General features: G+C 37.5%; 1 pseudogene; it reads right to left on the minus strand.

Moving 5' to 3' along the window:
- Positions 1–5,366: 5,366 nt before the first annotated feature.
- Positions 5,367–13,829, minus strand: part of LOC140845298 (disintegrin and metalloproteinase domain-containing protein 2-like) — a 58,675-nt pseudogene continuing 50,212 nt past the window's right edge.

Below are 13,829 nucleotides of genomic sequence, written 5' to 3' on the forward strand. Positions count from 1 at the left end.
ATACAAAAAAAAAAAAAAATACAACCTCCCAAGACTGACCAAGGAAGAAACACAAAAGTTAAACAAACCAAATACGAGCAAAGAAATTGAAACAGTAATCAAAAAACTACGCAAGAACAAAACCCCAGGGCCGGACGGATTTACCTCGGAATTTTATCAGACACACAGAGAAAACATAATACCCATTCTCCTTAAAGTGTTCCAAAAAATAGAAGAAGAGGGAATACTCCCAAACTCATTCTATGAAGCCAACATCACCCTAATACCAAAACCAGGCAAAGACCCCACCAAAAAAGAAAATTACAGACCAATATCCCTGATGAATGTAGATGTAAAAATACTCAATAAAATATTAGCAAACAGAACTCAACAGTATATCAAAAGGATCATACACCATGACCAAGTGGGATTCATCCCAGGGATGCATGGATGGTACAACATGCGAAAATCCATCAACATCATCCACCACATCAACAAAAGGAAAGAGAAAAACCACATGATCATCTCCATAGATGCTGAAAAGCATTTGACAAAATTCAACATCCATTCATGATAAAAACTCTCAGCAAAATGGGAATAGAGGGCAAGTACCTCAACATGAAAAAGGCCATATATGATAAACCCACAGCCAGCATTATACTGAACAGCAAGAAGCTGAAAGCATTTCTTCTGAGATCGGGAACCAGACAGGGATGCCCAGTCTCCCCAATGTTATTTAACATAGTACTGGAGGTCCTAGCCACGGCAATCAGACAAAACAAAGAAATACAAGGAATCCAGATTGGTAAAGAAGAAGTTAAACTGTCACTATTTGCAGATGATATGATACTGTACATAAAAAACCCTAAAGACTCCACTCCAAAACTACTAGAACTGATATTGGAATACAGCAAATTTGCAGGATACAAAATTAACACACAGAAATCTGTAGCTTTCCTATACACTAACAATGAACCAATAGAAAGAGAAATCAGGAAAACAATTTCATTCACAATTGCATCAACAAGAATAAAATACCTAGGAATAAACCTAACCAAAGAAGTGAAAGACTTATACTCTGAAAACTACAAGTCACTCTTACGAGAAATTAAAGGGGCCAATAACAAATGGAAACTCATTCCCTGCTCATGGCTAGGAAGAATTAATATCGTCAAAATGGCCATCCTGCCTAAAGCAATATACAGATTTGATGCAATCCCCTATCAAATTACCAGCAACATTCTTCAATGAACTGGAACAAATAATTCAAAAATTCATATGGAAACACCAAAGACCCCAAATAGCCAAAGCAATCCTGAAAAAGAAGAATAAGGTAGGGGGGATCTCACTCCCTAACTTCAAGCTCTACTACAAAGCCATAGTAATCAAGACAATTTGGTACTGGCACAAGAACAGAGCCACAGACCAGTGGAACAGATTAGAGACTCCAGAAATTAACCCAAACAAATATGGTCAATTAATATTTGATAAGGGAGCCATGGACATACAATGGCAAAAGGACAGTCTCTTCAACAGATGGTGCTGGCAAAACTCAACAGCTACATGTAGGAGAATGAAACTGGACCATCGGCTCACCCCATATACAAAGGTAAACTCAAAATGGATCAAAGACCTGAATGTAAGTCATGAAACCATTAAACTCTTTGAAAAAAACATAGGCAGAAACCTCTTAGACATAAACATGAGTGACCTCTTCTTGAACATATCTCCCCGGGCAAGGAAAACAACAGCAAAAATGAGCAAGTGGGACTACATTAAGCTGAAAAGCTTCTGTACAGCGAAAGACACCATCAATAGAACAAAAAGGAACCCTACAGTATGCGGGAATATATTTGAAAATGACACATCCGATAAAGGCTTGACATCCAGAATATATAAAGAGCTCACACGCCTCAACAAACAAAAAACAAATAACCCAATTAAAAAATGGGCAGAGGAACTGAACAGACAGTTCTCTAAATATGAAATACAGATGGCCAACAGACACATGAAAAGATGCTCCACATAGCTGATTATCAGAGAAATGCAAATTAAAACTACAATGAGGTATCACCTCACACCAGTAAGGATAGCTGCCATCCAAAAGACAAACAACAACAAATGTTGGCGAGGCTGTGGAGAAAGGGGAACCCTCCTACACTGCTGGTGGGAATGTAAATTAGTTCAACCATTGTGGAAAGCAGTATGGAGGTGCATCAAAATGCTCAAAACAGACCTACCATTTGACCCAGGAATTCCACTCCTAGGTATTTACCCTAAGAACGCAGCAATCAAGTTTGAGAAAGACAGATGCACCCCTATGTTTATCACAGCACTATTTACAATAGCCAAGAATTGGAAGCAACCTAAATGTCCATCGGTAGATGAATGGATAAAGAATATGTGGTACATATACACAATGGAATACTACTCAGCCATAAGAACAGGGCAAATCCTACCATTTGCAGCAACATGGATGGAGGTGGAGGGTATTATGCTCAGTGAAATAAGCCAAGTGGAGAAAGGGAAATACCAAATGATTTCACTCATCTGTGGAGTATAAGAATGAAGAAAAACTGAAGGAACAAAACAGCAGTGGAATTACAGTACCCAAAAATGGACTGACAGGTACCAAAGGGAAAGGTACTGGGGAGAACAGGTGGGTAGGGAAGAATAAGGGGGGAAAAGGAGAAAGGGAGTATTAAGATTAGCATGCGTGTGGGGGAGGGAGAAAGGGGAGGGCTGTACAACAAAGAGAAGACAAGTAGTGATTCTATAACAGTTTGCTATGCTGATGGACAGTGACTGTAAAGTGGTTTATAGGGGGGACCTGGTATAGGGGCGAGCCTAGTAAACATAATATTCTTCACGTAAGTGTAGATTAATGATAACAAAAAAAAAAGAAAGAAAAGGGGGATTACTCCCTGATAGGATAAAACTAACTGTAAATCAATGATTAATCCATGCTTTAAATATCCTTAATTTTGATCATTTAAAGGGTGTCAGATGATCGGCTATGGAGGTACATTTTTCTGATAATATTCCTTTCTCTTAAAAAAAAAAAAAGGAGTTCCTGTGTGGTGACCTCCAATGAGTTCTACACAATGGTATAAAGGGCATATCATAGTGTGGGCAAAGGGTCTGTTTGTGTTTATACAGAGGATCAAAGCCTAATTTGGCTACCCAGAAAATGAACTAAGATACGATATGAAAAGAACTTCCAACATCAGCACTCTCTGGAAGAGTCATACCAAAAGATGATCATCAAAAATCCTCAACAAAGATCCAGGTGATGCTGCAGTTGTAGCTGCATCCATCCCACCAGTTCCTGGACTTGCCATTGGAATGAAGAAGGAGATATCTAAGCTGGCCTGTGCTTTCAGTAAAACAACAAATTTGACTGGATCTATACTGTTGGAACTCAACCAAGAATTAGGAGAAGTGTAAGTTGTAGTGCTCCAAAATCTTACAACTACAGACTATCTACTGTTAAAAAAACATATGGGATGTGAACAGTTCCCAGGAATGGGTTGTTTTAATTTGTCTGATTTCTCTCAGACTGTTCAAGTACAGTTGGACAATATCGATCATATCATAGACAAATTTTCACAAATGCCTAGGGTGCCCAACTGGTTTTCTTGGCTTCACTGGAGATGGCTGGTAATTATAGACCTGCTTTGGTTATGTAACTGTATTCCCATTATGTTAATGTGTATGCACAATTTAATTAGTAGTTTAAAACCTATACATGCTTAAGTTACTCTACAAGAAGATATGTCAAAGAAATAATCAATCTTCCCATGTTTTCTTCCGCCTGCTACTTCTATAGCTTTTCTTCTTCCTTCCTAATTACAACCCTTAAATAGAATTTGTGCCTCATATCGAATTTACCATGTATCATAATTCTTCCAAGTGGTAAAGATACCTCAAGACAAATGCTGGGCATAGAAGCCACAGGGCATAAATCTGCAAAGAAGTAAAAAGCTAACCTTTTCAAACAGTATGGCTTCTCTCTCACTTATCAACTTTACATTTCCCTGTATGGCCCTGGAAGATGACTGGTTAGCCAGAGACGGGTAAGATTCCTCAAAGGAGGAACAACCTAAGACAGGCACAGTAGCAGGGGGGCCATCAGGTGTGAAATTGGGGATCAACAGAGGTGAGGCTTAGAACCTCTCCCCCCCCTGTTCTGAGAGAAATCTGCTGCATCCGTGGATGTTTTATTGCCCTTGTCTAGCCTGGATTAACACATAGTCTACAGGCACACACCTGATCATCTATCTACACTTGCTCTTACAACACTAAACTACGTTTTCTACCTTTATCTTGCATCTACCTACCACTTCAGCATTTTATTAAAAATAAAAATAATAATAATAATAAAGGGAGAAATGTGGGATCCACATACAAATCAAGTATAAAAATCAAGCAAATATTCATATTTGACCTGATTGTTTATAGTTCATAATGTGTGATCCAAACCAAAAATTTCTGTGATGAATGCCCTTGTACTGTTCACCATGTAAGAACTTATTCACTATGTAAGAATTCGTTCACCATGTAAGAACTTGTTCGTTACGCTTCAGAAGATTGGAGACTGACGAGAATTAGGCTTGAGATGGATTAATGATTGTGCATTGAGCACTGACCCCCCCTATACAGAATTTTATTGTTGTTAACCATTTGTTCAATAAATACGAGATGCCCTTTCAAAAAAAAAAAATCAAACAAATATTCATATTTGACCTGATTGTTTATAGTTCATAATGCATGATCAAAACCGAAAGTTTCTGTGATATGACTGCCCTTGTACTGTTCACCATGTAAGAACTTCTTCACTATGTAAGAATTTGTTCACCATGTAAGAACTTGTTCGTTATGCTTCAGAAGATTGGAGACTGACGAGAATTAGGCTTGGGGTGGATTAATGATTGTGCATTGAGCATTGACTCCCCTATACAGAATTTTATTGTTGTTAACAACCATTTGATCAATAAATATGAGAGATGCCCTTTCAAAAAAAAAAAAAAGGATACATTAATTTCTAATGACTTGTACAGTGACCAAGAAAACTCACTGGCTCTCTTGCTGATACTTTATCTTAAAAATCAGCAAAATGAGAAACTGGTGATACCAGTTGACATGGGAAAGGGGTACTGGGTTAACAGAAAATGAGACAGAAAATTTTAAACTCTTACATTTAAAATCATGATGCTTTGTAAATTTTTAAAATTTTAATATAAAATCTCTTTAAGAATAAATACTGTTTTAAATCTAAAAAAAAAAACAAAAACAAAGGGCAAAGGACTTGAACAGCAATTTCTCCAAAACAGATATACAAATAGCCAGAAAGCGCATGAAAAAATGCTCAACATTACTAATCATTAAGGAAATACAAATCACAACCATAATGTGACACCATCTCATACATATTAGGATGGCTATGATCACACACACAAAAAAAATAACAAGTATTTACAAGGATGTAGAGATACTGGAACTCTGGTGCATTGCTGGTGGGCATGTAAGATGGTGCAGCTGCTATGGGAAACAGTAAGGCAATTCCTCAAAAACTCAAAATAGAATTAGCATATGATACAGCAATTCCACTTCTGGGTGTGTACACAAAAGAACTGAAAGTAGAGACTTGAATGATTATCTGCATGCTCATGTTCATAGCAATATTATTCACAATAGCCAGAACATGGAAGTGACCCAAGAGTCCGTTGACAGATGAATGGATAAGCAAAATCTGGTGTGTGCATGTGTGTGTGTGCAGCCACACGCACACGCATGCATGCAGTAGGATATTATTCAACCCCTAAAAAGGAGGGAAATTCTGACATATAGATGAACCTTGAAGACGTTATGCTAAGTGAAATAAGGCATTCACATAAGGACTAATACTGTATGATTCTGCTTGTATCAGGTATCCAGTTAGAGTAGTCACTTTTCATAGAGACAGAAAGACTAGTGTTTACCAGACAGTAGAGACAGAAAGATGGTGGACTGAGTTATTATTTAATGGGTGTGGAGTTTCAGTTTGGAAATTGAAAAAGTTCTAGAAATGGATGATGGTAATGTGTGCAAAAATGCAAATCCACCTAATGGCACTAAATTGTACACTTAAAATGGTAAAAACAGGAAATTTTGTTGTAAGTATTTGGTTACAAGAAAAATATCCTCAAGCATATACCAGCAAATCATATCCACCAACATAAAAAAAGGTAATGCATGCTGACAGAGTGGGGCTTTTTCCAAGAATGCAAGTTTCAAAAGCAATTAGTGTAATGTACTATATTAACAAATAAAAGACAAAATAAATGATCATTTCAATAGACACATATGAGGACTGAAAAACCTCTTTATTGATAAAAGAAAAAAAAACTGAACTAATTGAGTAACAGAACTAGAACTTCCTCAACCTAATAAAGAGGATTATGAAAAACCATAGGTAACATCATAGTTAATGGCTAAAAATGCGACCCCAAGATAACTAACAATTTAGAATATCTGCCCTGGGCTCTTCCTATTCAACATTGTAGTGTAAGTCCTAGCCGGAAAAATAGCTAAGAAGAAAAAATAGAAGGCATGCACATGTTGTAAATTAAAAAATAAAATTATATCCATTTTCATTTGAAATTTTTCTGACATATAGAAATCATAGTGATCCTCTAAAAATAACCATTAGAACTAATAAAAGATTTCAACAAGGTTGAAGGATAAAGGTTTAATATTAAAAATCAATTGGTATCTGGTAATGAATGACCCAAAAATGAAGTTTAAAGATTCTATCTCTAATAACATCAAAAAGAATAAAATATCAGGAAATAAATTTAACAAAAGTAGTGCAAGTCCTATACAGTGATAATTACAAAACTATAAAACATTTAACATGAAATAATTAAATAAGATACAGTTGGAAAGACACCCCATGTTCATGGATTTGAAGCCTTAATATACTTGATGTAACATTACAATTATCATCAAAATTCTAGCCGCTTTTTCCGTGGAAATTGACAAGTTGATTCTAAAATTCAAGAAATGCAAGAGACCCAGAATAATCTTTAAAAGCCTGGATTACTCACATTTCCCGATTTCAAAACAAACTACAAATCTACAGTGATTGAGGCAGTAGTGCTACTGACGTAAGTATATTAACATATAGATCAATGGAATAGAATTGGTAGTCCAGAAATAAACCCTTATGTTTACAGTCAAAAGTTTTTCCAGCAGAGGTGCCAAGTCAATTAAATGGGGGAATGATCATCTTTTCATCAGTGATGCTGAGACAACCGGATGTCCACATGCTAAAGAATTATGTTGGAACCATATCTCACACCATACACAAAAATTAACTCAGAATGGATTATAGACCCACATTTAAGAACAAGAACTATACAATCCATAAAAGAAAACAGATACTGTATTGCTCCACATTCAGGAATATTAAATTGTGACAGAAAAGGTGGCTATCAATATGCTGTAGTATTAAACTGAATATATGTCGAACAACATACACATTCCTCCTCTCTCCCCCTTCCCCAGCCCCAGGCACCCATTCATCTACTTTTTGTCTCTATTTGCCTATTCTGTACACCTAATATAAATGGAATCATAGAATATGTGGGCCTTTGTGGCCAGCTTCCTTATGTCAACACAATATTTTAAAAATTCAACCACATTTAGCAAATATCACCATTTCATTCATTTGTACTGCCTAATAATATTCCATATTTTGTTAGCTCATTCATCAGCTGATGAGCATTTGCGTTGTTTCTACTATGAGTAATGGTGCTATGATCATTTTGGGGGACAGATTTTTCAATTCTCTTCGGTATATACTAAGGGTGCAATTGCTATGTTAACATTTAGAGGGACTGCCAAACTGTTTTCTAAAGCAGCTACAGCATTTTATATTCCCACCAGCAATGCATAAATGTCCTGATTTTGCCACATCTTATTTTGCCACTTTCTATTATCTGTCTTTTTAATATACCACCCTATTGAATGTGAAGAGGTATGTTGAGCTGGTTCTGTTTGGAGAACCACAGAACAGTGTCCTAGCCTGTTAACAGAGGAGCTTCAAAATGCAGCGAAAGCTTTTAGAAAACGGCTTAAGATTTTCTGGAGGTAAGATTCCTCCACCACAGGTTTTTGATCATCCTGTGACTGCAGGGAAATATGTAATGGCTTTTTAATGTTTCTGACCTAATTCACCAAGTTCCTGAGCAGTTTCAGAGCTTCAAGGAAGCCTCATGGAAAAAAGATTGCACAGTTTTGACAGCCCCCCTTAAATTTCAATCGCTAAAACTTTTCTATTTTATTAGAAAGGCATTTGAGTACAGTGGCACCTAAGACCACTGAACATTAAAATTTCCACAGGAGAGAAACTTCATGTATCTTAGGGAACAATTCTCAGCCACTGGTGATCCTAGGGACATAGGCAGACTCTAAAAGCTGTAGGTCAGGCTTGGCTTAGGTGAGATCTTCTATTAGAAAACCATGGATATGGAATGAAAGACACAAGTGTAGCCTGTGTTTTCTGTCTGCCTTCTGCCTTCTTGAGTGAAGATTCCATGGATTTTGAATCTTTCCCTTTATTTTGTGAAAATAATTCAGAATTTTAATCCTAGACAACCTGTATGATTTTTTTCCTCATAGTATACATTTTCTCTTCCTATGAGCCTTTAAGAGACTTATACTCAAAATCACATTATTTAACAAATCACTCTTACCTAGCAACATCTGTTTCTTTAGTGTCCAGGAAAAAAAAAACACATGTGGAAAATCAAATTATAATAAATACTTTCACCAAATGTATCCGGGCACTGTGTTGTGCCGCTGACACAGATCCCACTGACACAGAGCCACTGATTCTCTCCACACGGATGGCCATCCTGAACAAAAAGGTTTTCTTGACATGATGCAGAGGATCCATTGCAGTATTCAGGGAGATCACATTCACCAGAGGCAGACCTACATTTTTCTCCTTTCTGTGTGTACTGGTGGAGTGAGGCAGGTGATATTGAATTAAGCAGAATGTGAACATATAAATGTTATGAGGAATGAAAACTACTTACATAGGCAATGCAGACACTTTTTTAATGGGCTCTTACTTGACCGCCTGTACAGCATGGTCCTGAGGCGCAGACTCAACCGACTGTCAGTGTACACGTCTTGGAATCACAGCACGAGGCTGGCAAAGAAGCACACTCCTGAAAGGGAAATTGGATGCTCTGACGTACCTTCCAACTTGTATTCACATTGGACAGATATTTTAATGACGACAGCATATTATATAGTATATAGAGAGATGCTTAGCTTGATGCTGGCCAATTTATAAAAAAATTAAGCCACTGAATTATTAATTTATCAGTTACCTACTGTGTGCTAGACCATGTGTTCTTTATATCCCTAGCATATACTTGACCATGTTGGTAGTAAGATATTTTGAAGCCCTAAACTTTCCCAAAGCCAAGATACCGGGAAGATCTCTCTGCCTTTTGTAGACAGAGAAACACAAGATGTGAAATAAATAGAAGTTATGATTTAACAGTTTCATTACAGTGACTGGTTCTTAATCAACCTTTAGGAATTGACTCTATTTTAGTAAGTCTATAACTTTTATGATCTATTCAAAGTTTACTTTAATTCTCTAAAGATGAAGAGCTAGAAAATATTTCTGAACATGACTGAAATTATCAACTTTATATCACTCACCCACATTTTATTATGCCTTCTGTTATGCTATAAATCATCTCTGCCCAGTGATTTTGTTTTCAAAATTCTTTTATCAGGCTTAATTAAAGCAAAAGGTAAGAAAGGAGAAAGCTGGAAGAACACTGCACGCACGCACACACGCGCACACACACACACACTTCTAAATTCCCAGGGACTTGAAATAGGGCTGATTGAGCAAAATTTCATTTGAATGTGAAGAGGTATGTTGTCCTGGATTTCAGTAGTCTTAATCTAAGCTATCACATGATACTAAGGCATATTGAATTTGCAGTATTTTCCAGATCTGTTGTGTTTAGTCAATGTCATTGCTATTGCTCTCCTTATGGGATTCCAGAGGGTAAAGTTTTGTCACAGGGCTTTGTGACTCAATTATATAACATTTAATAGAGCTAATCAGATACACTACTGTCGATTTTCATTAGAAATTTTCAAGGGATTTCCATTCAGACCCAAACAAAACAAGTGGGTATTGGGGGATAATTCCATCAAAGCACATCATGTAGCTAGGTATCTAAAAATACACTTTTCATGTACACAAATGACCTCAGCTACTGCAGCAGGGAACGCTCAGCTCCATTCAGGTCTTATTTCTCTCATGTCCATACCATTCTCTATGAGTCTCACCGTCTCCCTCTCTCCCTCAATGCATTCCCTTTATTTCTACTCTTCCCACCTCACTCCAATCCCTTAGATCCAGTTTGATCTAAGATTTCTGTGGGTTGGAAACACATGTTTATTGGTTAAGTATGGTCCAAATCGTTTGTACTTACATATTAAATATTCCATGCCACAAGTGTGCTTCTTGTGTTTCCATATCCAGTTGTGAAAGCTTCATATCTATCTTTCTGAATGGCAGAAGATCTTAGGTGAAAAATAAATACAGGCATACCTCATTGTATTGTGCTTCACAGAAACTGTTCTCTACAAATTGAAGGTTTGTGGCAACTCTGTACCAAATAAGTCTATTGGCTCTATTTTCCTGATGGTATCTGCTCACATTATGTGTCTGTGTCACATTTTGGTATTCTCACAATGCTTCCAGCTTTTCCATTATTATATTTGTTGTGGTGTCTGTGATCAGTGATCTCTGAAATTAGTATTGTACATTTTTTTATGCACCATAAAGTGTGTCCACAGAATGACAGCAAACTTCATGGACAAATGTGTGCATGTTCTGACCATGTTTCCCCATCTCTCTCCCTCTCCTCAGGCCTCCCTATTCCCTGAGACACTACAATATTGAATTCAGGCCAATTAATAACCTACAATAGTCTCTAAGTGTCCAACTCGAAAGAAGGGTTGCATGTCTCTCACTTTAAATCAAAAGCTAGAAACGATTAAGCTTAGTAAGGAAAACCAAAGCCCCATCTCTCTTCAATTCTATGAAGGCTGAGAGAGGGGAGGAAGTTGCAGAAGAAAATCTGGGAGCTATGGGAGGTTGGTTTATGAGGTTTAAGGAAAGAAGCCGTCTCCGTTAACAGAAAAGTGCCAGTGAAGCATCAGGTGCTGATGGAGAAGCTGCAGCAAGTTACCCAAAAGATCTAGCTTAGTGAATGTATGAAGGTGGTTACACTAAGCAACAGATTTTCAATGTAGATGAAATGTAGAAGATGCCGTCCAGGACTTCCATAGCTAGAGAGAAGTCAATGCCTGGCCTCAAAGTTTCAAAGGACAGGCCAAGCCTTTTGTTCAGGGCTAATGAAGCTCATGACTCTTAAGTTGAAGCCAATGCTTAACTGCCATTCCAAAAATCCTAGGGCCCAGTAAAATTGTTAAATCCACTCTGCCTGGGCTCTATCAATGGAACAAGAAAGCCTAGATGACAGCACATCTGTTTACAACATGGTTTACTGAGTTGTTGAAGCCCACTGTTGAGACCTACTGCTCAGAAAAAAGATTCAAGTTATTCCTGCTCACGGAGAGTGCACCTGGTCACCCAAGAGCTCTGGTGGAGATGGACATCAGAATTCAGGTTGTTTTCATGCCTGTTAACACAACATCCATTCTGCAGCCCATGGGTCAAAGAGTAATCTGAACTTTCAAATCTTATTATTCAAGAGATATATTTTGTAAACCTGTAAGTGCTACAGATAGTGATTTCTCTGATGGATCTGAGCAAAGTAAGTTGAAATCCTCTGAAATGGATTCAGCATTCTAGATGTCATTAAGACCATTTCATGAGGAGAGATCAAACATCAACATTCACAGAAAACTGGAAGAAGTTGATTACAACCCTCCTGGATGTCTTTGAGGGGCACAAGACTTCAGTGGAGGAAGTCACTGCAGGTGTGGTGGAAATAGCAAGGGAACTAGAATTAGGAGCGGAAGCTGAAGATCTATCTGACTGAATTGCCACAAAATCATGATAAAACGAATGGCTGAGGAGTTGCTTCTCATGGAAGAGCAAAGAAAGTAGTTTCTGGAGATGGACTTTACTCCTGGTGAAGATTGTTGAAATGACAACAAAAGGATTTAGAATATTACATAAAATTACATAAAGATGATAAAGCGGTGGCAAGGTATGAGGAGATTGACTCCACTGTTTTAAAAAGGGCTGCTGCAGATAAAATGCTATCAAACAGCATCACATGCTACAGAGAAATTGCTTGGAAGAGTCAATGGATGTGGCAAATTTCATCATCATCTTATTTTAAAAAATGACTTCAGTCACCCCAACCTTCAATAACCACCACCCTGATCAGCCAGCAGCCGTCCACATCAAAGCAATCTCCTCCAGCAGCAAAAAGATTATACCTCACTGAAAACTAAGATGATGGTAGCATTTTTTAGCAACAAAATGTTTTAACTAGGGTGTGCACATTGCTTTTTTTTTTTTTAGATATAGTGCTGTTGCACCCCTAAGAGACTGTTACAATATAGTGTGACACAACTTTTACGTGCACTGGGAAACCAAACAATTCATTCAACTTGCTTTATTGTGGTCGGGAACAGAACCACAGTATCTCTGAGGTATGCCTGTACTGAGGAGGGACACACTCCCCAGGGGAAGTATAAACTGAGGTCAGCTCAGCTACTGGATTAATGACCTTGAAAAATCACCTATGTGGATAATTGACAAACCACTGAATCCATTTACCAATGTACAAGTGCACCCATTAGTATTGTAATCCCTACATGCTTTCTGCAGATATTCATAGCAAAGTGAGTTTGACAAACTAGGGAAAATGGCAGGGTAACTCTATATAAATCAATTAATCACTTTGATGTAATTCTGCTGTATATTCTTCCAAACCAGTACCAACCTCCTCACTCCCACAGTCACATTGCTCTCCTTGTTCCACTTCTCCATTGCCACAGTCGGCAGCTTTGTATGATGGATCTGAGCGTGGCTGATTTCGAAGACACTGGGAACTTGGCTTTGAAATCAAGTGTGCAAAATCCTCCATGCTGCAGTTACTAAAGCTCTTCACACCAGTGGAATGACTAAAAATATATCAAACATCAAATTTTTAGGTAAATGATGCTTCCATAAACTGCCTAGCCTCAGAATAAAGCTCTTCAATAGCATTCCACAACAGACAAAAGGCTCAATTTTTTAAAGTGTCAAACTTTCATTTTCTGTGCCTGGGAAGTCAACTGTGCAAGAGTTTAAATATTTTTGGTAGGCATAACTAACTAATCAATGAAGTGTGTTGGCTGATACATGCCACTGCTGTCACTTGCAGCTTTTATCTCACAGAGCACCTTCTCTGCTTCTTCTCTTTCCACTCATGACTTCTAAATATCGTAATACCTTTGCATTAACAAAGAAGAGTGGGCTTTTCCCTTCTTTATCAATACTTATTCATAGATATCTCACCCAGTTCTATACTGGATTATTATAGATAACTCCTCTACCAGCTAGCTCTGATACCTTTATCTCCAACTCAAAGTTATCACCTAAACTCCAGAGTCCAACATACACAAGTGATGGGAAAGAGCCAATATAATTAAAATGTGGTCTTTGGAAAAAAATCTATTAATTGATGAAGCCCAAGTGAGAGGGATTAAGAAATAAAGGAGAAAATGCCAGTTGTCTGTATCAGAGATAAAAGAGATTGTCACTGGAAAGCCCAGTGACTTTCATAGGAAATAATCGAAGATTA

This window comes from Manis javanica, chromosome 12 (assembly GCF_040802235.1).
Source record: "Manis javanica isolate MJ-LG chromosome 12, MJ_LKY, whole genome shotgun sequence".
Classification (NCBI taxonomy): Eukaryota; Metazoa; Chordata; class Mammalia; order Pholidota; family Manidae; genus Manis; species Manis javanica.